Source organism: Coccinella septempunctata, chromosome 5 (assembly GCF_907165205.1).
Source record: "Coccinella septempunctata chromosome 5, icCocSept1.1, whole genome shotgun sequence".
Taxonomy (NCBI): domain Eukaryota; kingdom Metazoa; phylum Arthropoda; class Insecta; order Coleoptera; family Coccinellidae; genus Coccinella; species Coccinella septempunctata.
In genome coordinates this window covers 16024210-16046628 of record NC_058193.1, presented here as the reverse complement: position 1 = coordinate 16046628, position 22419 = coordinate 16024210, and positions in this window count along the sequence as shown.

Sequence of the window (22419 nt, the reverse complement as noted above, 5' to 3'; positions counted from 1 at the left end):
GTGGATGTAAAAAGTAAAAGCTCTGGATACGTTCAACGAATCAAATAGCTCATCCAAGAAAAGTATAAAGTCAGCAGTGTCGATAGCCTCTGTGGGAAGCTGAAGCGGATACTTGATTTCTATAAAGGAAAATAGTAAATTTTTGTATCATTATATTTGAAAAAAATACTTACTCTATTGAGAAATGAGCTTCTTCATCGACCCCACGGAGTGGCTAAATACCTGACTACACAGTTTGACTTTCATAGTAGGTTTACACATGCAATGATTTACTGGCGCCGGTGACTTCTGGCGCGCCAGTAACTTTAAAATGCATATGTAAACACTTACTGGCGTGCAAACGTTATCCAGGCATGCATGGATTAAAAATTTTGGTCGCTTCCAAAATTTATGCGCCAGTATCTTTTCTTGCGCCAGTGAAATACAACTTGCAAATGTAAACACATTCCGTGCACGCCAATGAATATTGTTTATGCAGTGGCAAATCACTTTTAAGGTTTGGGGCACAGTTTAATAGTTTACTCTGGTTCTTTTGTGATTTTGTGTTTTAACGATGAACAAGAAAGAGAAGAAATGGAAATCAGAAACCATAATACAGTTTTTAGAATCGTATGAACAAGTTCCTTGTTTTTGAGACGGTTTGTGGGGCATTCTGGAATGTACAAAAATAAAGATGCTAGGGAAAATGGCTATTCACAGATTGCACGATTAATGAATATTGAAGGATTTGGAGCATCGGAAGTTAAAGCCAAAATACGTAGTATATAAGGAATACTTACACGTCAGAATTGGGAAAAATAGAGAAAAGCAAAAAATCTGGCGCAGGTACTGATTAGCTATAAACACCGAAGTTACCATGGTTTAAAACAGCTTATCTTAATATATTCTTCCAACGCAATATGAATAGCTTCACAGACTTTTGGCAGAAACTTCGATGTGGTACATTTTGAGACACGACATAAATATTGCAAGGAAGCAAAGGAGTCACCACTGGCTAAATACCTTAGTGATTTGAAGTTTAAGTCTAGCACACAAAGCATCTCTGATATGGTTGTCTTTTTTCTCAATTAGTGGTGTGACACGTTGTAAAAGAAAATTAAATCCTTCTTCTGTCATTCTCAAATGATTTCGAAAGCTTTGGGGGTCTTCCATTGAAAGTTCTTTTGAAAGAGAATTTGATGCACCCATCATTGGTCTCCGGGAAATCCAATTGCGCACCCATAAACGACCTTTTCTTTTATGTCGTTTCTTCCGTTCTGAATCTTCAATCATACTATCAATTATCGATTTTGCAATTTTTCGACAATTTTTTACAAGCTCCTTTCGTGACATGATGTAGGTACCTACTATAACGAGATTATCGATAGTAGCAACTGGCGTGCAAAACACTGAAAAACGTGTAAACGCTTACTGGCGTGAAAGTTGAACTGGCGTTAAGACTGGCGCCGGTAAATCCATGCATGTGTAAACTTACTATCATTTCCATTGATTATCACACTTTTTAAAGGGTTTGGTTTAAGTATAAACGATTAACGCTATAATTACGTGGTTCTTTTAATCAAACAATTCTTACGAGAAATTCGATTTCCTGATAAAACTGTCGACTTTAATAAATGGGTATTTTTAATTTACACTCATATAAGATTTGTAATAATCGATTTCAAGCGACAAACCTGGTCATCATTGGTAATTACCATAGACTTATAATACATGGACTCACTGTCACGTGACTTTTCAGTAGATCGAGAGGTTGTGTGCATTAAAGAGAGAAGAGCTTATGCGTTCTAATCGAATAAGAAAGAGATGAACTGATTCCGTGTGGGCAATGTCAAAATCATATGATGGATATAAAGAAATATGTGACGCAGACTTTGCCCACAAGGTTGATTATTATTCACATTATATTTATTCTTGAATGAAACTCACATAATTTTTATATTTTCCATTTCGAAGTTGTTAAGGAATTCCTGTTTGCCTTATCGGAAGCTTGTTGAACATTTTTACAATTTTTACAATTTTCGCAGACTTTGCTCACAAGGTGTTGATACGTTGATTATTATTCTCAATACATCTATTTTTGACTAAAACTCACATATTTTTTGAAATAATTGATTTCGAAGGAATGCTATGGAATTCCTGTGTGTCTTCTCGGAAGCTTGTTTAAAGCCCGTTTGCAACAGCCGAGAATTCTCTGGAGAATTCTCTACAAAATTCTCGCAAGAAAACGGCAGAGATTATTTAGTACGCAACTCAACAGAGAATTCTACCGAAAGTGAGTATGTAACGGTACATAATTCACGGCGCATGAAATCTCGAGTAAATTTTCTAGAGAATTCTCGGCTGTTGCAAACGGGCTTAAAATTTATTGAAGAAAATTTTCGCATAAACTTGCGTTCTACAACCTTTTGACAGCTTGCCCACAAATTCTCCATCTTATTCAACCTACCGACTTCTCTCTCACAGGCGGAGTCCATGTTATTATAAGTCTATGGTAATTACTATGGAGGGTAATCCATAGTAATTACCAAATGCATTCAAGCGCTTTTGGTCATTATTGGTTATAATATCGTGACGTCATGAACTAGCCGTGCAACGTCATCATTTTGGACCGCAGATAACCGGAGATAACCATACTCGAAAGTCGAGAGCTGGGCTAAACTTCTGGTTATTGAAGTGAGGTTAGAAGTTGTGAAGGGCCATAACCAAGGGCAAAACCAGCAATAACCGCGGTTATTACAGGTTATTCGCTTGAAATCGATTAATATGTTGATTGTAAACAAAAATTTGCATTAAAACATATTGACATTGACACTGTTGGCGTTGACAAATCCGATATGTCAGAATACAGTAATCTGTGGAGAACATGACATATATTTTCGTATGCAGGGCCACCTTGCAATTGATTGCAGAACTAAAAACCGTATTTGGAGTGGGGGTAAGGAAGTGTCTACAGCATTGAACTAAAGAAAGTTCCATGGTCTACAGTGACTCTATCTATTGCAGAGACAGAGACCTTTCTCTATGATCTATTGATAGAGTCACTGTAGAAGCAAAGAGTAACAACGGCAAGAGTTGATACTCTTTGGTAGAAGTGTCAAGCCCCTGACTCAACCTATGGAGAGTCATAGACATATAGACATGGACTGTGCATTCCCTTCATATCTATGCATGAAATACGGTCAAAAAAAGTGACAGAGAGAAAAGCACGTCGGGAATGCAGTTGTCTTTTTCTAGAATTTTGATTGGTCCACAATCACCTCTATGTGAACAAAAAAAGAGAGAAGGAGAACAGAGACTCTATGAAGGAGAACGATCGCTGCTCTGAGACCATAGATTTTTTGTCCCCAAAAATATATACCAATATGGTAGTTCATGTTTTTGCCAACAGGAGCGCTGGCCATCACGTGATGTCGAAATTTTGATTTAAACTAGTTCAAGTTGGCTGAGTGAACTGTTTTCCTGGTGACAGACGATAGGAATATTATTATTTTCGATTTTTGATAAGAGAACAACATATGACTATGATGAAATGTTGAAGCGTGCGCTAGTGTAAGAGTGTTTTGGCATCGGAATGAAAAGAAGAAGAGATTTCCGAGAGCATTTTTGATATGTTGGCTCTTCTTAATAAGAATATCTAACCAATAAAACTACATGGTTCAGAAGTGGATATTCTTGAAGAATTTTGTTGGCATAATATAATATAATATGGTATATATCGGTTCTCAGCTGAGTAATGGAAACAGAATCTAGTCTAATACCTAAGTAATAAATCTGAGATTACTACCTTTTGTTGTCTTGATGTGTACTACTCCTCACTGCGAATGTATATAATTCTGAAGATTACGGTAAACCAATAACTAACATACCTGTTATCAATAAACAATGGTAAATAAACCTAGGTACAATTTTTTTTAATCAGTGATTTCTTTTGAATTTCATTGATTTCATCATTTATTATGAAGGAATAAAGCTGATAACATAGTCCCCTTTATTTGTATTTTATTGCATATAATTCAGAGAACTCATATTCTATATCGATTTGAAGAAAGGTATTTGAAAAATCATCAGAAAAACCAGGATGACACATAGCCTAAAATAAAATGGAGGCTGTTCATTTCAATTATTCAATTTGACGCTTGAATCCCCACCCCTTATCGATAAACGCAGCAATCGCAGCGACACCTATCCTACGTTCCCCGTTTTCGGGGACACATTTTCAGTACGGCGATCGTTCTCCTTCCCTCTACTTTCCACATTGAACTAAACTGAATTGAACTAACTTTAGTTCAATGACTTTCCATAACACCATTGAACTAAAGAAAGAAAGTTCAATGCATAACACAGACCACATTGAACTAAAGAAATTAGTTCAATGACAGACCATTACTTTGTAATCTGTGACACAGACCAGAGACAAGATGTCATTCTCTATGACTATGACACAGACATAGACAAACACAGACCAGAGATATAGAAGATATATCTCTGACACAGACATATACCGTATATATAGATATATCTACGACATATACATCAGCACCACAGAACACGGTAGAGACTTTCTCTATGACTAATATGTTACACTTTACCAAAGACATAGAGACATAGAGTTTCTATGTCCATGACCAAAGAGTATCAACCACAGAATACTAATAAGCGGTGTGAAGTTGGCTGACAATTTCTAGCTGACAGAATCCCGAAGATACCCGAAGCGGCGACGGCCGCCAGTGGCGTACCCCTACTATTATTTTCGCCGAAAAATCGCTTCTGCATTACGAAATGAGATTAGTAGTGGAAATAATATATATATATTTGATGTTTGGCATATATAAATTTGATAATTCGAACAATTCGTTGGAAAAATGAATTTGTTCGATATAATTTTTCGATCAATTGAACTGAAATCGTCTAGGCGCGAAGATTAATCTATATAACTTCTATGTTTTTATGACTGTCAAGATGAGATTTTCACTCAGAAGAAGGTTGACTATTCAGGATTCATAATCCGTAAAAAACTTCACTTGCACCCCTTGCAGACTACCCTTTTTCGACCCTTTTCCGTATAAAACACCGAATTTGCGCTAGGAAGCGCGCAGTCAGCTGACCATAACTTCTATGTTTTTATGACTGTCGAGATGAGATTTTCACTCAGAAGAAGGTTGACTATTCAGGATTCATAATCCGTAAAAAACTTTACTTGCACCCCTTGCAGACTACCCTTTTTCGACCCTTTTCCGTATAAAACACCGAATTTGCGCTAGGAAGCGCGCAGTCGAAGCGCCTGATATCTGTTGTCGAAGTTTTGATAAACAGAAAATATGACAAATATTAATTATCATTCAACTCTCTAAATTATGTTACAATTATCGATTTTGTTACACTTTATTGGTCAACTCTATTTTTCCCAAAAATTATGTTACAATCATATAATTATATCATACCGGTAACAGTGGCAACAGTGCCACCAGATGACCACCTGCGAACGAGGGAAGTTCAAGATACTTGTGGCCCTCTTCCTATTGGATAGAAACTGCAGCAATCTTGACATATCTGATTTACGACACAATTGCGCTTGCTTTGAAGACGTCGCTCTGAGCTGTTTGGAAAATATCTGTGAAATTTGAATAATTGGGTGCTTCCACCAAATGCAACTCTTTTTAAATGATCCACACTTGTGTAGGGTCTCCAAAGATATTACATTGTGTAATATCTTTGAGTGTCTCAGATTTAGCAGGGTAATTTTGTTTTACAAGGAGGGGCATAGCTCATTATGAAAACTCAAAATGGCTATAACTTTTCATTAGACCCGAATCGAAAAAAATTGTACAGGAAATAAGTGTTTCTTTTGATCTCATGAATCTACTGTTGAAATATTTTCACGATTCAAAGACTCACCCTGTATATATAAATACATATACATACAACATTCACCAGGTCTGTCCGTCACTGAACTGGGGATAATCTGGTCAGCTTAAATAATTAATAAATAAATTGCAATTCAATGACTAGTGAGTATTTAATATAAATATAATAAAATAAATAATTAATCCCCCATTCGTAAATGATTCATAAAAGAATCATTTCCATTCCTCTTGAAGTGGTTTTAGCTTGAACCTTCGAATATTGAGAGACTCGAACAGAAAAGGACTTGGAATGTAAAGATAGTAGGTAAATATCTTTCACGGTTTATTGCTGTCAATAAAATATTGCAAGGGGTGCAAGTGAAGTTTTTTACGGATTATGAATCCTGAATAGTCAACCTTCTTCTGAGTGAAAATCTCATCTTGACAGTGATAAAAACATAGAAGTTATGGTCAGCTGACTGCGCGCTTCCTAGCGCAAATTCGGTGTTTTATACGGAAAAGGGTCGAAAAAGGGTAGTCTGCAAGGGGTGCAAGTAAAGTTTTTTACGGATTATGAATCCTGAATAGTCAACCTTCTTCTGAGTGAAAATCTCATCTTGACAGTCATAAAAACATAGAAGTTATGGTCAGCTGACTGCGCCGCTTTATATCGCGAATTCTGTGTTTTATACGGAAAAGGGTCGAAAAAGGGTAGTCTGCAAGGGGTGCAAGTAAAGTTTTTCACGGATTATGAATCCTGAATAGTCCACCTTCTTCTGAGTGAAAATCTCATCTTGAAAGTGATAAAAACATAGAAGTTATGGTCAGCTGACTGCGCGCTTCCTAGCGCAAATTCGGTGTTTTATACGGAAAAGGGTCGAAAAAGGGTAGTCTGCAAGGGGTGCAAGTAAAGTTTTTTACGGATTATGAATCCTGAATAGTTGACCATCATCTGAGTGAAAATCTCATCTTGACAGTGATAAAAACATAGAAGTTATGGTCAGCTGACTGCGCGCTTCCTAGCGCAAATTCGGTGTTTTATACGGAAAAGGGTCGAAAAAGGGTAGTCTGCAAGGGGTGCAAGTAAAGTTTTTTACGGATTATGAATCCTGAATAGTCAACCTTCTTCTGAGTGAAAATCTCATCTCGACAGTCATAAAAACATAGAAGTTATGGTCAGCTGACTGCGCGCTTCCTAGCGCAAATTCGGTGTTTTATACGGAAAAGGGTCGAAAAAGGGTAGTCTGCAAGGGGTGCAAGTAAAGTTTTTTACGGATTATGAATCCTGAATAGTCAACCTTCTTCTGAGTGAAAATCTCATCTTGACAGTCATAAAAACATAGAAGTTATATAGATTAATCTTCGCGCCTAGACGATTTCAGTTCAATTGATCGAAAAATTATATCGAACAAATTCATTTTTCCAACGAATTGTTCGAATTATCAAATTTATATATGCCAAACATCAAATATATATATATTATTTCCACTACTAATCTCATTTCGTAATGCAGAAGCGATTTTTCGGCGAAAATAATAGTAGGGGTACGCCACTGGCGGCCGTCGCCGCTTCGGGTATCTTCGGGATTCTGTCAGCTAGAAATTGTCAGCCAACTTCACACCGCTTATTAGTATTCTGTGGTTGATACTCTTTGGTCATGGACATAGAAACTCTATGTCTCTATGTCTTTGGTAAAGTGTAACATATTAGTCATAGAGAAAGTCTCTACCGTGTTCTGTGGTGCTGATGTATATGTCGTAGATATATCTATATATACGGTATATGTCTGTGTCAGAGATATATCTTCTATATCTCTGGTCTGTGTTTGTCTATGTCTGTGTCATAGTCATAGAGAATGACATCTTGTCTCTGGTCTGTGTCACAGATTACAAAGTAATGGTCTGTCATTGAACTAATTTCTTTAGTTCAATGTGGTCTGTGTTATGCATTGAACTTTCTTTCTTTAGTTCAATGGTGTTATGGAAAGTCATTGAACTAAAGTTAGTTCAATTCAGTTTAGTTCAATGTGGAAAGTAGAGGGAAGGAGAACGATCGCCGTACTGAAAATGTGTCCCCGAAAACGGGGAACGTAGGATAGGTGTCGCTGCGATTGCTGCGTTTATCGATAAGGGGTGGGGATTCAAGCGTCAAATTGAATAATTGAAATGAACAGCCTCCATTTTATTTTAGGCTATGTGTCATCCTGGTTTTTCTGATGATTTTTCAAATACCTTTCTTCAAATCGATATAGAATATGAGTTCTCTGAATTATATGCAATAAAATACAAATAAAGGGGACTATGTTATCAGCTTTATTCCTTCATAATAAATGATGAAATCAATGAAATTCAAAAGAAATCACTGATTAAAAAAAATTGTACCTAGGTTTATTTACCATTGTTTATTGATAACAGGTATGTTAGTTATTGGTTTACCGTAATCTTCAGAATTATATACATTCGCAGTGAGGAGTAGTACACATCAAGACAACAAAAGGTAGTAATCTCAGATTTATTACTTAGGTATTAGACTAGATTCTGTTTCCATTACTCAGCTGAGAACCGATATATACCATATTATATTATATTATGCCAACAAAATTCTTCAAGAATATCCACTTCTGAACCATGTAGTTTTATTGGTTAGATATTCTTATTAAGAAGAGCCAACATATCAAAAATGCTCTCGGAAATCTCTTCTTCTTTTCATTCCGATGCCAAAACACTCTTACACTAGCGCACGCTTCAACATTTCATCATAGTCATATGTTGTTCTCTTATCAAAAATCGAAAATAATAATATTCCTATCGTCTGTCACCAGGAAAACAGTTCACTCAGCCAACTTGAACTAGTTTAAATCAAAATTTCGACATCACGTGATGGCCAGCGCTCCTGTTGGCAAAAACATGAACTACCATATTGGTATATATTTTTGGGGACAAAAAATCTATGGTCTCAGAGCAGCGATCGTTCTCCTTCATAGAGTCTCTGTTCTCCTTCTCTCTTTTTTTGTTCACATAGAGGTGATTGTGGACCAATCAAAATTCTAGAAAAAGACAACTGCATTCCCGACGTGCGTTTCTCTCTGTCACTTTTTTTGACCGTATTTCATGCATAGATATGAAGGGAATGCACAGTCCATGTCTATATGTCTATGACTCTCCATAGGTTGAGTCAGGGGCTTGACACTTCTACCAAAGAGTATCAACTCTTGCCGTTGTTACTCTTTGCTTCTACAGTGACTCTATCAATAGATCATAGAGAAAGGTCTCTGTCTCTGCAATAGATAGAGTCACTGTAGACCATGGAACTTTCTTTAGTTCAATGCTGTAGACACTTCCTTACCCCCACCCCAAATACGGTTTTTAGTTCTGCAATCAATTTCAAGGTGGCCCTGCATACGAAAATATATGTCATGTTCTCCACAGATTACTGTATTCTGACATATCGGATTTGTCAACGCCAACAGTGTCAATGTCAATATGTTTTAATGCAAATTTTTGTTTACAATCAACATATTAATCGATTTCAAGCGAATAACCTGTAATAACCGCGGTTATTGCTGGTTTTGCCCTTGGTTATGGCCCTTCACAACTTCTAACCTCACTTCAATAACCAGAAGTTTAGCCCAGCTCTCGACTTTCGAGTATGGTTATCTCCGGTTATCTGCGGTCCAAAATGATGACGTTGCAGGGCTAGTTCATGACGTCACGATATTATAACCAATAATGACCAAAAGCGCTTGAATGCATTTGGTAATTACTATGGATTACCCTCCATAGTAATTACCATGGACTTATAATAACATGGACTCCGCCTGTGAGAGAGAAGTCGGTAGGTTGAATAAGATGGAGAATTTGTGGGCAAGCTGTCAAAAGGTTGTAGAACACAAGTTTATGCGAAAATTTTCTTCAATAAATTTTAAGCCCGTTTGCAACAGCCGAGAATTCTCTAGAAAATTTACTCGAGATTTCATGCGCCGTGAATTATGTACCGTTACATACTCACTTTCGGTAGAATTCTCTGTTGAGTTGCGTACTAAATAATCTCTGCCGTTTTCTTGCGAGAATTTTGTAGAGAATTCTCCAGAGAATTCTCGGCTGTTGCAAACGGGCTTTAAACAAGCTTCCGAGAAGACACACAGGAATTCCATAGCATTCCTTCGAAATCAATTATTTCAAAAAATATGTGAGTTTTAGTCAAAAATAGATGTATTGAGAATAATAATCAACGTATCAACACCTTGTGAGCAAAGTCTGCGAAAATTGTAAAAATTGTAAAAATGTTCAACAAGCTTCCGATAAGGCAAACAGGAATTCCTTAACAACTTCGAAATGGAAAATATAAAAATTATGTGAGTTTCATTCAAGAATAAATATAATGTGAATAATAATCAACCTTGTGGGCAAAGTCTGCGTCACATATTTCTTTATATCCATCATATGATTTTGACATTGCCCACACGGAATCAGTTCATCTCTTTCTTATTCGATTAGAACGCATAAGCTCTTCTCTCTTTAATGCACACAACCTCTCGATCTACTGAAAAGTCACGTGACAGTGAGTCCATGTATTATAAGTCTATGGTAATTACCAATGATGACCAGGTTTGTCGCTTGAAATCGATTATTACAAATCTTATATGAGTGTAAATTAAAAATACCCATTTATTAAAGTCGACAGTTTTATCAGGAAATCGAATTTCTCGTAAGAATTGTTTGATTAAAAGAACCACGTAATTATAGCGTTAATCGTTTATACTTAAACCAAACCCTTTAAAAAGTGTGATAATCAATGGAAATGATAGTAAGTTTACACATGCATGGATTTACCGGCGCCAGTCTTAACGCCAGTTCAACTTTCACGCCAGTAAGCGTTTACACGTTTTTCAGTGTTTTGCACGCCAGTTGCTACTATCGATAATCTCGTTATAGTAGGTACCTACATCATGTCACGAAAGGAGCTTGTAAAAAATTGTCGAAAAATTGCAAAATCGATAATTGATAGTATGATTGAAGATTCAGAACGGAAGAAACGACATAAAAGAAAAGGTCGTTTATGGGTGCGCAATTGGATTTCCCGGAGACCAATGATGGGTGCATCAAATTCTCTTTCAAAAGAACTTTCAATGGAAGACCCCCAAAGCTTTCGAAATCATTTGAGAATGACAGAAGAAGGATTTAATTTTCTTTTACAACGTGTCACACCACTAATTGAGAAAAAAGACAACCATATCAGAGATGCTTTGTGTGCTAGACTTAAACTTCAAATCACTAAGGTATTTAGCCAGTGGTGACTCCTTTGCTTCCTTGCAATATTTATGTCGTGTCCCAAAATGTACCACATCGAAGTTTCTGCCAAAAGTCTGTGAAGCTATTCATATTGCGTTGGAAGAATATATTAAGATAAGCTGTTTTAAACCATGGTAACTTCGGTGTTTATAGCTAATCAGTACCTGCGCCAGATTTTTTGCTTTTCTCTATTTTTCCCAATTCTGACGTGTAAGTATTCCTTATATACTACGTATTTTGGCTTTAACTTCCGATGCTCCAAATCCTTCAATATTCATTAATCGTGCAATCTGTGAATAGCCATTTTCCCTAGCATCTTTATTTTTGTACATTCCAGAATGCCCCACAAACCGTCTCAAAAACAAGGAACTTGTTCATACGATTCTAAAAACTGTATTATGGTTTCTGATTTCCATTTCTTCTCTTTCTTGTTCATCGTTAAAACACAAAATCACAAAAGAACCAGAGTAAACTATTAAACTGTGCCCCAAACCTTAAAAGTGATTTGCCACTGCATAAACAATATTCATTGGCGTGCACGGAATGTGTTTACATTTGCAAGTTGTATTTCACTGGCGCAAGAAAAGATACTGGCGCATAAATTTTGGAAGCGACCAAAATTTTTAATCCATGCATGCCTGGATAACGTTTGCACGCCAGTAAGTGTTTACATATGCATTTTAAAGTTACTGGCGCGCCAGAAGTCACCGGCGCCAGTAAATCATTGCATGTGTAAACCTACTATGAAAGTCAAACTGTGTAGTCAGGTATTTAGCCACTCCGTGGGGTCGATGAAGAAGCTCATTTCTCAATAGAGTAAGTATTTTTTTCAAATATAATGATACAAAAATTTACTATTTTCCTTTATAGAAATCAAGTATCCGCTTCAGCTTCCCACAGAGGCTATCGACACTGCTGACTTTATACTTTTCTTGGATGAGCTATTTGATTCGTTGAACGTATCCAGAGCTTTTACTTTTTACATCCACTGCTAAACTCTTAAATAGGACGGTTAGTATTCAAACAGAACACAATGTTTGTTGGGAGCAGGCGATACCAATTTTCAACAGTATGTCATTTTATTGCCCTCGAAAGAAAAGATCTGTTGTGGTGCCCACTTTGAAGAATATAGTGACAACATTGAAAGCCTTCCTCTACCTCATCTTCCTCTTTATCAATATATGTATATTTTTCATTAGACAAGTTTTTATTTCTCCTTAAAATTCGACCTAATAATCCATATTATTCTATCGACGTCTAAAACACCAGTGAATGCTATTTTAAATTTCCCGCCTTTCGATTTCAGTTTTCTGTTATACCGATATCACTCCCGGTTAGTTGGGTGGCAGCCGCATGAGGGCGGGATAAACTGTATTTTTCACCGTAGCCCTCTGTGGTAGAACGTGAGCACTGTTGCCAGGTGTAACAATTATGTTACACATGTTACTGATATCCACTCTATATCTACTCTGTAATCTGTGATTATATCAGATTGTAACGTTTTTGGAGAAATAAAGTGTAACATAATCGATAATTGTAACATAATTTAGAGAATTGAATGACAAATATTTGTCATATTTTCTGTTCATCAAAACTTCGGCATCAGATATCAGGCGCTTCGGCTATTGAAATTATTTTAGTTCTAAGGGAATTCTCTATTGCAGGGGAATCCCAGAATTGATTGAAATACTAAGCGTCAAACGTCGAACTTCCAAGTTTACTTACTTCGGCGCTACCACACCTACGGAATCTCCGATTTTGTTCGATATTCTCAGAGATATAGAAGGGGGATATATCTCTGGATATTCTGCGGAATCAATGGCTGTATTCGGGTTCGGATTTTGGACGGTCCGAGAATTGTTCTAAAACTGCACAAAACTGTTGCGCCCTAGAATAAAATCCTCTGCGCAGTTCTAGAACCATTCTCGGACTGTCCGAAAGCCGAACCCGAATACAGCTTTTATGAAATTATTTTAAGATGGTATTCCTCTCTTTATTGCTGTTATGGAGGGTCTCTACCCTCCATAATTGCTGTGAACAGCTCTACTCTGTAATCTGTGGCTGTGAAGTATTCGATAAAATGAAATTTGTTTATTTTTTGCGCTACCCATCAGCAGGTAGTTGGAATTTTTCGCCGAGTGTGCTGTGTCATAAAAACCATCTGCTACCAATGTACGCCCTTTCTACATCACTCGAGCCGTACTTTTTCGTACATCTGTAAACATGTAGGGGGCGTTCCTACGATAGTGAGCTCTGGCTCGAAAAACTAGTGCCTTCCAACAGGATTGTTTCTTCTGTTTCGGCCGGTGAGTGTCCGGGTGTTTCTATTTATTACCAGATTTCCAGGGGGCTCAATTCCAAGTTGCCTCAATTTTTCAAATCAGCCTATGAATATACATATGAAATTATTTGTATCGGTGAGACGTGGCTTAGTGACTCGGTGACTGATTGTGAGATAGTTCCGCCGGAATATAGTGTAGTGCGTTGTGACAGACAGTTTCTCACGGTCAACAGATCTCGTGGAGGGGGAGTGCTGGTTGCACTTTCAGATAATATTTCTTACAAAACGTTAAATACTGAATTCTTGACTGATCGTGTTCCGCTGATTGACGTGGTGTTGTGTCAGTGTACTTGTCCTTACGATTTCATCATATGTGTGGTTTATGTTCCTCCTGATATTACTGTCTTTCAGCTCGACACCTTCACATCTGCCCTTGAGATGAGCTTTCTTGGAAAGACGGTCGTATTAATCGGCGATCTTAATATTCCCAATTTTAGTGATGGGCCTTCTTGTCCTAAGTCGGTGCTGTTCAAAAATTTTTGTGACCTCCTCAAGTTGCAGCACTTCAACTTCATCTACAACAGAGACCAAAAATTGCTTGACTTGGTCCTTGCAGGAGATACTGTCGAGGTGTCTGTGGCTCATTATGGGTCGCCCTTTGTCCCGGAGGATCTGTATCATCCCGCGCTGAGCATGATTGTGAGCCGAAGCTCCTTTGAACGTCAAATAAATTTTCCAACACGCAACAATACGTTTTATAACTTCAGGAAAGCTGATTTTTCGGCCTTGCGTTCGTCGCTCGGTTCCGTTGATTGGAATATTCTCCAAACATTCAATAATGTTGATGACGCTCTGCGTTATTTTTATGACAAATTGTTCGAAATCATAAAAGATCATGTACCTACCGGAACTTATACCTCTGGGAAACGCTGCTTTCCAGTTACTCCTGACTTGAAGCGCAACATCCGATTAAAGAATTATTATCGTTAAAAATGGCGGTCCACAGGAAGAACTAAATATCTCCGAGATTTCAGGCGTTTGCGGTCGTTGGTCAAGTCTGGAATTTCTTCGGCGTACGACGATTACTTGGCTGAGATGCAAGGCGATTCGGAGTCAAATCCTTCCTCTTTCTGGGGATACATCAACCATATAGGAAGAGTGGCACAAGAATTCCTGGTGTATTTCATAGCGACAGAAGATCTCATGACGATATAGTCGATTTGTTCGCAAAGCATTTTTCAAATGTTCGTTTGCCAGACGCAGTCAGGGATTATAGCGAAACTCTTTTCTCCCAATTCCCTCCAGTTGTCTTGCCCTCTATAACTGAAGATGAAATTAGATCTATTATGGATAAATTTCCTGATAAAGTTATAGTGAGAAGGGGTTACAGTTCACTGCGACCTTAAGGTCTATTGTGCCCCCTAACAGAGCTGTTTTCATCGCGCCCTTTACTTCCTGATAAAACAACTGCTGGTGATGATCAGCTACCAGGGGCGGATGGGACCACCGGGAAACCGGGAAGATTCCCGGTGGGCCGGTCGATTGTTGGGCCAGAGGGCTGGTCAGTTCGTACCATTTTTTTGCCTTCGGCGGAACATATTTGACGTCGATATTTTTATTTTTACAAATATCGAAAACCAATTCAAAATGAATGTTGGGAAAACTACCAATAAATATATGTTTCAATAAGTTTTGAAAATATTGATAAAAAACAACTGATGGCATAAACAGGGTGGCTTGAAACGTAATGAAATACAGAAGCTGCAAACAACTCTACACGTGATTGTATGATTATTATGCTGAACTTGCCTTATACGAATGTTTTGAGTTGCCAGACCATGGGACACGGGGTGTGAAAGTAAAGTTTAGTTATGTGATATTAAACCTCTGTTTTTAATATCACACTACCAAACTTCACTTTATTACTTCATTTAATATTATTTGACAGAAGCTTGCTCGCTATAGGAAATACAAAATCTATGTCGGCCAACTTAGTATTTGAAGATGCATAGATTGCAATTCAATGGGGTATTTTCCTAAAACTCAAAAAAAGAATTAAAAATAATTTTTGGAAATCATTTTCTATTGGTTAGTCACCACATAAAAGGTTCCACTCAAAATTCAGTAGGAAAAAAAATATAGCCTTTGAAAAAAAATTTGTGAGAGCTTGTGACGTAGAATGCCTTTACTAGAGTCTAGTAATTTTTGTGAATTCGACAACATCGGAACTGATCAAGAGGATATTATATAGAACTTGGAACATAAATGCATTTATGTATTTATGTTCCAAGATACAGAATTATATCTTCCTGAAACCGATGACAGTATCTGACATTGTTTTAAACGTTCTTGTCAGATTGTTATAACTTGTGGAAATGAAGTCGAATTTTTCAAAAGCAAGCAGTGAAAATTTACCACCTGTAAACTTTCTCATATTGATGACTTTAGGAACCTATAAAATATATCAGCAATGCCTTCTTTCATCAACAATAACAGCCCAAGGAAGATCGAATATTAACTGACAATAAACAACCATAGACTCAATAATATATTATCAAGTCTATGGAGATCAGAAAACATTGATCAGAGTCATTGATGGCAATACACAACCATAGACGCAATAATATATGCAGATCAGAAAATTTGATGAGAAACATTGATGAGTGTTCCAACGATGCCGGATTGTAAAAGTGACGTAGAATGTTTTAAGGTGACTTTCACAGGAAGCTTACGTCCTCTCACCTTCAATTATTCTATTGGTAATTGTCTTATCGTTAGTAGAGATCGGTTTCGCGATTTGGGGGTGTTATTTGATTCGACGTTCAGCTTTGTTCCTCACATCGAGGAGCTTTGTTCTTCGGCTAGTCGATCTTTAGGCTTTGTGTTCCGGTGTTCCAGGGAGTTCCCTGATGTTTCAGTCCTCAGAATTCTGTATTTTTCTCTTGTCGTCAGCAAATTAGAGTACGCCAACTTGGTTTGGTTTCCGATATACAGTTCCCACCTAACATCACTTGAACGCATTCATAGAAAATTCTTGAAGTGTGCTGAATATATAGAAAGACCGGCAGGTATCCTGAAAGTGGTGCGGATTTGTCGGAGATCATGCGGGAAATGCGAATTTCAACGTTGCAGGAGAGACAGGAGCAACAGTGCGCTAAATTTGCGCAAAAGCTTGTCACTGGAGGAATTGATTCACCTCATCTACTGTCCAGGGTTGATATTCGTGTACCAAGAATTGAAGCGAGGACCACATCAACTTTTCGACTCCCTAAACCTCGGACTAACATATACTTGAGCAAGCTCCGGTCTATCGATTATGCAGGGTTGCTGATGCACAGAACAGACCCACTTGACTTACTTTATGTGCTGATGAACTTAAGTTTAATTTGTTTCTTTAGTTCGGGGCGGTTATTGTTTATTGTTGTATATTGAGTGTGTAATTTTGTTTGAATAATTGTTCATATTGTTCATTGTCAATATGTTACCCTGTTATTGGGAAATTTCCTGTTGGGTAAAATAAAATATTATTATTATTATTTTCGTCCTTTTTATCATGGTAATAGGGTTTAATTTCGAAAAACATAGTTTCGGTGTACTTGCGCATTATTGAACTTTGAAGAAAATTGCATTGTTCATGGATTAGACAGAGACATCTCTCTGATCATTCACATAATTTATAACAACATTCTATTACCTCATCATGTTAATGAATGCCAGATCTGAGATAAATCCCTTTTCTGCCATCTATTGCAACATAATTTTCAGGAAAATCTTATAATTTTGGCAACCCGGTTACATAATTTCATTTCATTTATTTGGCAACACTGAACGTGTGTGTCAGATCTATTCTACCAAAAAATAAGGCTAGTCGTCCATTGGGACGTCCATTTCTACCCTGTAATCTGTGATTGGGACCGGAAAACTACGAACTGCGATTCAATCCGATTTCGTGCGATCGCCTTTCCTCCGAATTAGTGCGATGTCTACACAGATATAGAATTCTATATCTCTGGATGTCTATCGTCCATTGCCAAAGGGCCACAGTTAAGATGTCTAAAACACTGGTGTGTGCACTTGTCACTTTTTGCAAGCATCAACATTTCAGAAAATCGGGGATATGGGATCAGTTTCGTGGCGGCCTCACCATGTCATTTGCTTCGTTCTATCCTTGTTCTACCAAAGGAAGTCCAATGATCTCTCGTTTTATTTTGTTTTCGTTGATATATTGAATATCGATCAACGAGTGCAAAATATGAACTGGTCTATCTTGTCAGCTCTTAAGGATTATTTGTGATTTACAGTTCAATTTTCTTTGTAAAAACAAATCTGTTAATATTTCAACACTATCGAATAAGGGTTCGAAGGAGTATTTACTATTATTCTTCTTCAAAATAATTTCCGTTTGACAAATTGCATTCGTGAGGGGGGTAATTCAATATGATTTTAATAAAACACAGTTGACGGAAAGGGAATTTTCACTGCATCTACTCATACAGAATATTTGAAGAACAGACTCGAATAGATTTATGTATTTCTGACTCTCAATACATGTTCACAATTCACATGACGTATTTCCAATACAGTTTCTTTGAAATATTGCTGAAGTTGCCATAAAACTTAGCAATATCCGTCCCGAATGTTCGTTCATCTGATTTGGTTCTGCCTCAAATTCCAACAACACCGAATTCTTAGCTGTAGTTCTTGATTGTCCATACAGAAAACTGAACTTACTGAACGACATGTCGAATATATGAACGTTCTACACCCTTTCTCGAAACTAATACATTTTCACACACCAATAATCGCTTATAAATACAACATATTCGTAGGTCGTAGTAAAGTAGTCAAATTATTTTCAAATATCAATTGACAATGCTCTGTCAAATTCTAAACAGCGCTACCTACAGTGGGAAAAACGAAACTGATCCCATATCCCCACGAAATTAAAAACAAAATCGAATCAGTGAATACACCAGAGTTTTAGACACAGAACATAAACATCAAGAGAATGGTAACTCCCGTGCTAATCTATTTGACCGTGTTTTTTGTCTGCGACACTAGCGCTGCAACAGCGTACTGTGAAACTACGTTCTTTTTGCCCGTGCGGCTTCCGCTTCCTCCCGTCCGGACCTTACTAGCAGCAGGCGGGAGATTCAAATCGACGAAGACGCATTGAAAGAGCGCCGAATCAGAGAAATAATGAAAAATTCGAGAAAAATTTTGAGTTTTATAGGAAAATAAAGGATGAAAAGAACCTTTTATGATTTCTTGTATTTTTTTTCCTGATGGTACTCAGAAAAACTAATGAAACCAAGAACAGGAAGGTTTTTCTTCTTATATTCTCCCTATTCAACATAAAATTTTTCTCGAATTTTTCATTACTTCTCTAATTCGGCCATCATTCAATGCGTGCCCGTCAATTTGAAACAGCACCTCGAGTTATTTTGCACGGGTGAAAAATTGGTAATGCTATATCATAGACTTATAAATAACATGGACTCCGCATGTGAGAGAGAAGTCGGTTGCTTGAATAAGATGGAGAGTTTGTGGGCAAGCTGTCAAAAGGTTATAGAACACAAGTTTATGCGAAAATTTTCTTCAATAAATTTTAAACAAGCTTCCGAGAAGACACAGAAATTCCATAGCATTCCTTCGAAATCAATTATGTCAAAAAATATGTGAGTTTTAGTCAAAAATAGATGTAATGAGAATAATAATCAACGTATCAACACCTTGTGGGCAAAGTCTGCGAAAATTGTAAAAATTTTCCATAATAAATGTTCAACAAGCTTCCGAGAAGGCAAACAGGAATTCCTTAACATTCCTTCGAAATGGAAAATATAAAAATTATGTGAGTTTCATTCAAGAATAAATATAATGTGAATAATACTCAATGTATGAACACCTTGTGGGCAACGTCTGCGTTAATATCCATCATATGATTTTGACATTGCCCACACGGAATCAGTTCATCTCTTTCTTGTTCGATCAAAACGCATAAGCCCTTCTCTCTCTAATGCATACAACCCCTCGATCTACTGAAAAGTCACGTGACAGTGAGTCCATGTATTTTAAGTCTATGTGCTATATATAGTATTGCAAGTCAAAACAAGTTTTGTTTTCTGCTAAGTTCAATTGACGATTTGGAAATACAATTTCATAATTTTCATACTTCCAAATGAATGCTTTTTCTCATCTGTAGAGCTTGTTCCATGAGCTGAATCATATTTATGTCTCTTGAGATTTCGGTATGAGGAATACCTATATCATAACATGGAATTGAAATATTTTAAATAGAAACTTCAGAACTTCCACATAAACGCTTCACTTATCAAGATGTTTAGCTTCTACGTCCTTCACAAAGTTAGTATATGCAACCTCAACATTATTACCCAGATTTGCTTCATGAAAGAATCTGTGAAATAATAGGAATTTGCGTCTATATAGGTACAGTGGATCAACAATATCATCGCTCGATTTTATTCCACAATTCATCCGTTTTAAATGAAGTATTTCCAAAGAATGTTTATCTTTCTTTACGAAACTAAATCAGACAATTCACTTCCGATAAATATCTTGATTTACTAGAAAAACTCTGTTAGGCCGTACAATCTCGAAAAGAGTACTGACTAACGTCAAAGTTTGTTTACATTTCAAGTTTTATGGTTAAGGATTTGCCGATTGCGTGGTTGCCAATCGGGTATTTCTGTGTTGCCAAGGAAAGCGACACTAGCGCTCTAACAGCGTACGCTTGCAACTCGTGGTCCAAAATTATCTGAATGAGTTGCCACCGCCTGGTTTTAGACATCTTAGCCACAGTCCACAGTATTTATCCGAATTCAGAGCAGGATGAGATGGCTTTTTCGCACGGTGTAATAGATTCAGATGAAGAATTGGCTTTAGAATTATCACCTTTGATTCGTCGACGTAAGCAATATTGACGAAGGTGGGAAATGTGGGTGAATCATATATTATCAAAAAGAAATGAGTTTGGCGAATTTGCTCATTTGTGGCATGATCTGCAAGAGGACGACAACCACCACTTATCTTATTTCCGAATGAAAAAGTAAACATTTCAATACGTTCTTGAAAAAATTCAATGCAAACTCTGTCACAACCTCTTTCCAAGATTATGCATATGATAATTACTTTCCCTTTGGTCCCACAAATATTTCCTCTCCTGAACGAGAAGAATTAACTGCTCGCAGTCCATTTCTTCCTCGCTTCGCATCCGATCGCAGCTAAAATCCCAACAGAATGGGATCGGATCACTCATAGCATAAAGTAAGTCTGGCTCTGTTCTGTGACTCATAGCACGTATACGGACGAAAACTGACGAACGAGGCAGATCCAGTGGACGCGCCCCCATACAGATATCACAGAACACACCGACTTGACTTACTTTATGACAGATATACGTGCTGGGATCGTTCGTCTGTTTACGGACGTCGAGATTTCGCAGCTTTCCGGTCCCAATGGACGACCAGCCTAACTCTTACTGTTTGTCTTGTTGTTACTCATAGAGGGCATATTCGAGTTGTGACATTTTGAGTAAATCACATTGATATGCGTATGGTCCATATATACACATTTGGTCATGAAGGGTGCGTTCCACTAGGCGCTCACGCCGTTCACAACGATCACGACCACGACCGCCCGAATTACCGTTCCACTAGTGCCCGGCTTCAAAAGCGTATAGGCTAGTGGAACGGTACGTGAGCGACGGTGAACTCGTTTTTGAAAATTCAAATAGCGAAATGAATGCAGAAATCAGTTTTGTATAATTTGATTCTCTTGAGAAAGATGAAGAACCAAACTCTCGCCAAGTTCTTCTTTGATTTAAGCGGTTTAGCTTTCACAACATTGGTACAGTGGGAATCAGAATCTATTTACAAATCTTGTGTTCTTGTTCGTGAGAAAGCAATAGTGTTCAAAGATCTTTGGTAGTGTTGAAGATGGACTCCGATATTTTACAAAATTTACAAGTTGTAGCGGAATTTAATGATAAAATAAATAAAAGAAATAAATAATAACTTTATTTCAAGGAATCTTCGTACAAAGATCAAATGAAATCGACGTCACGAAATCGACGATAATTCATCCGTTTTATATTTAGCGCCACGCGTTCACAAACGACCACTTCGACCAACGGGCAGAGATGGGTCGTCCATCGTCCATCGAAAACGATGACGCCATCGATTCGAAGCGGGCGATCGTGATCACAGATTACAGATCTGTAATCTGTGATCGTGATCTTCTAGTGGAACGGCCTTAGGTCGTCGTGAGCGTTGTGAGCGCCTAGTGGAACGCGCCCAAAGTAAGTCAAGTCTGTTCTGTGCATTTGGTAACCTAACGTTATCAGAGCTCTGGTGCTCTACTCTGTAATCTGTGGCTCTGGTGACAGATATTGAACCGAATTGTCAGGAATTCGACATTATACGGACCACCCACTTACTAACCAGAAGACATAAAGTAAGTCAATCGGTGTGTTCTGTGCCAGAAGAAACCAAAGTATATATACAGACCATTGGTCCATTATCTGTTAAAGGATGTGTGGAGCATATATCTATTATATAATAGATATATGGTGTGGAGCTGGAGTTGTAAAATACATAGATATATTGTAACGAGAGGGTAGTTTTCAAACCTACTTTCTCATTTCAGAATAATTCTTTTAGTTTTCGTTCTTAAGTAATTTTGTTTTGAATTAATTTTCCGAGAAATCTTTTCAAATTTCCAATTCAGGATTCCGACATCGTTCGGAATTGTAAACATTCCGCACCATTTTTATTCCGTTTTCATTTCTTAAAAACGATGTCGCACCGTATAAAACATCCTGAATTGGAAGATAACCGTGTTTTTTGTTCGCTAGCACAGATAAGTCGAAATTGAGACGTCTGCATCGACGCATATTTTACCGAATTTCGACTGTCGGGGCACATCTGATTTCCGCACCCCCCTTGTGGGTATAAAATCAGATGTTACCCCGCAGGCCACTTCACTT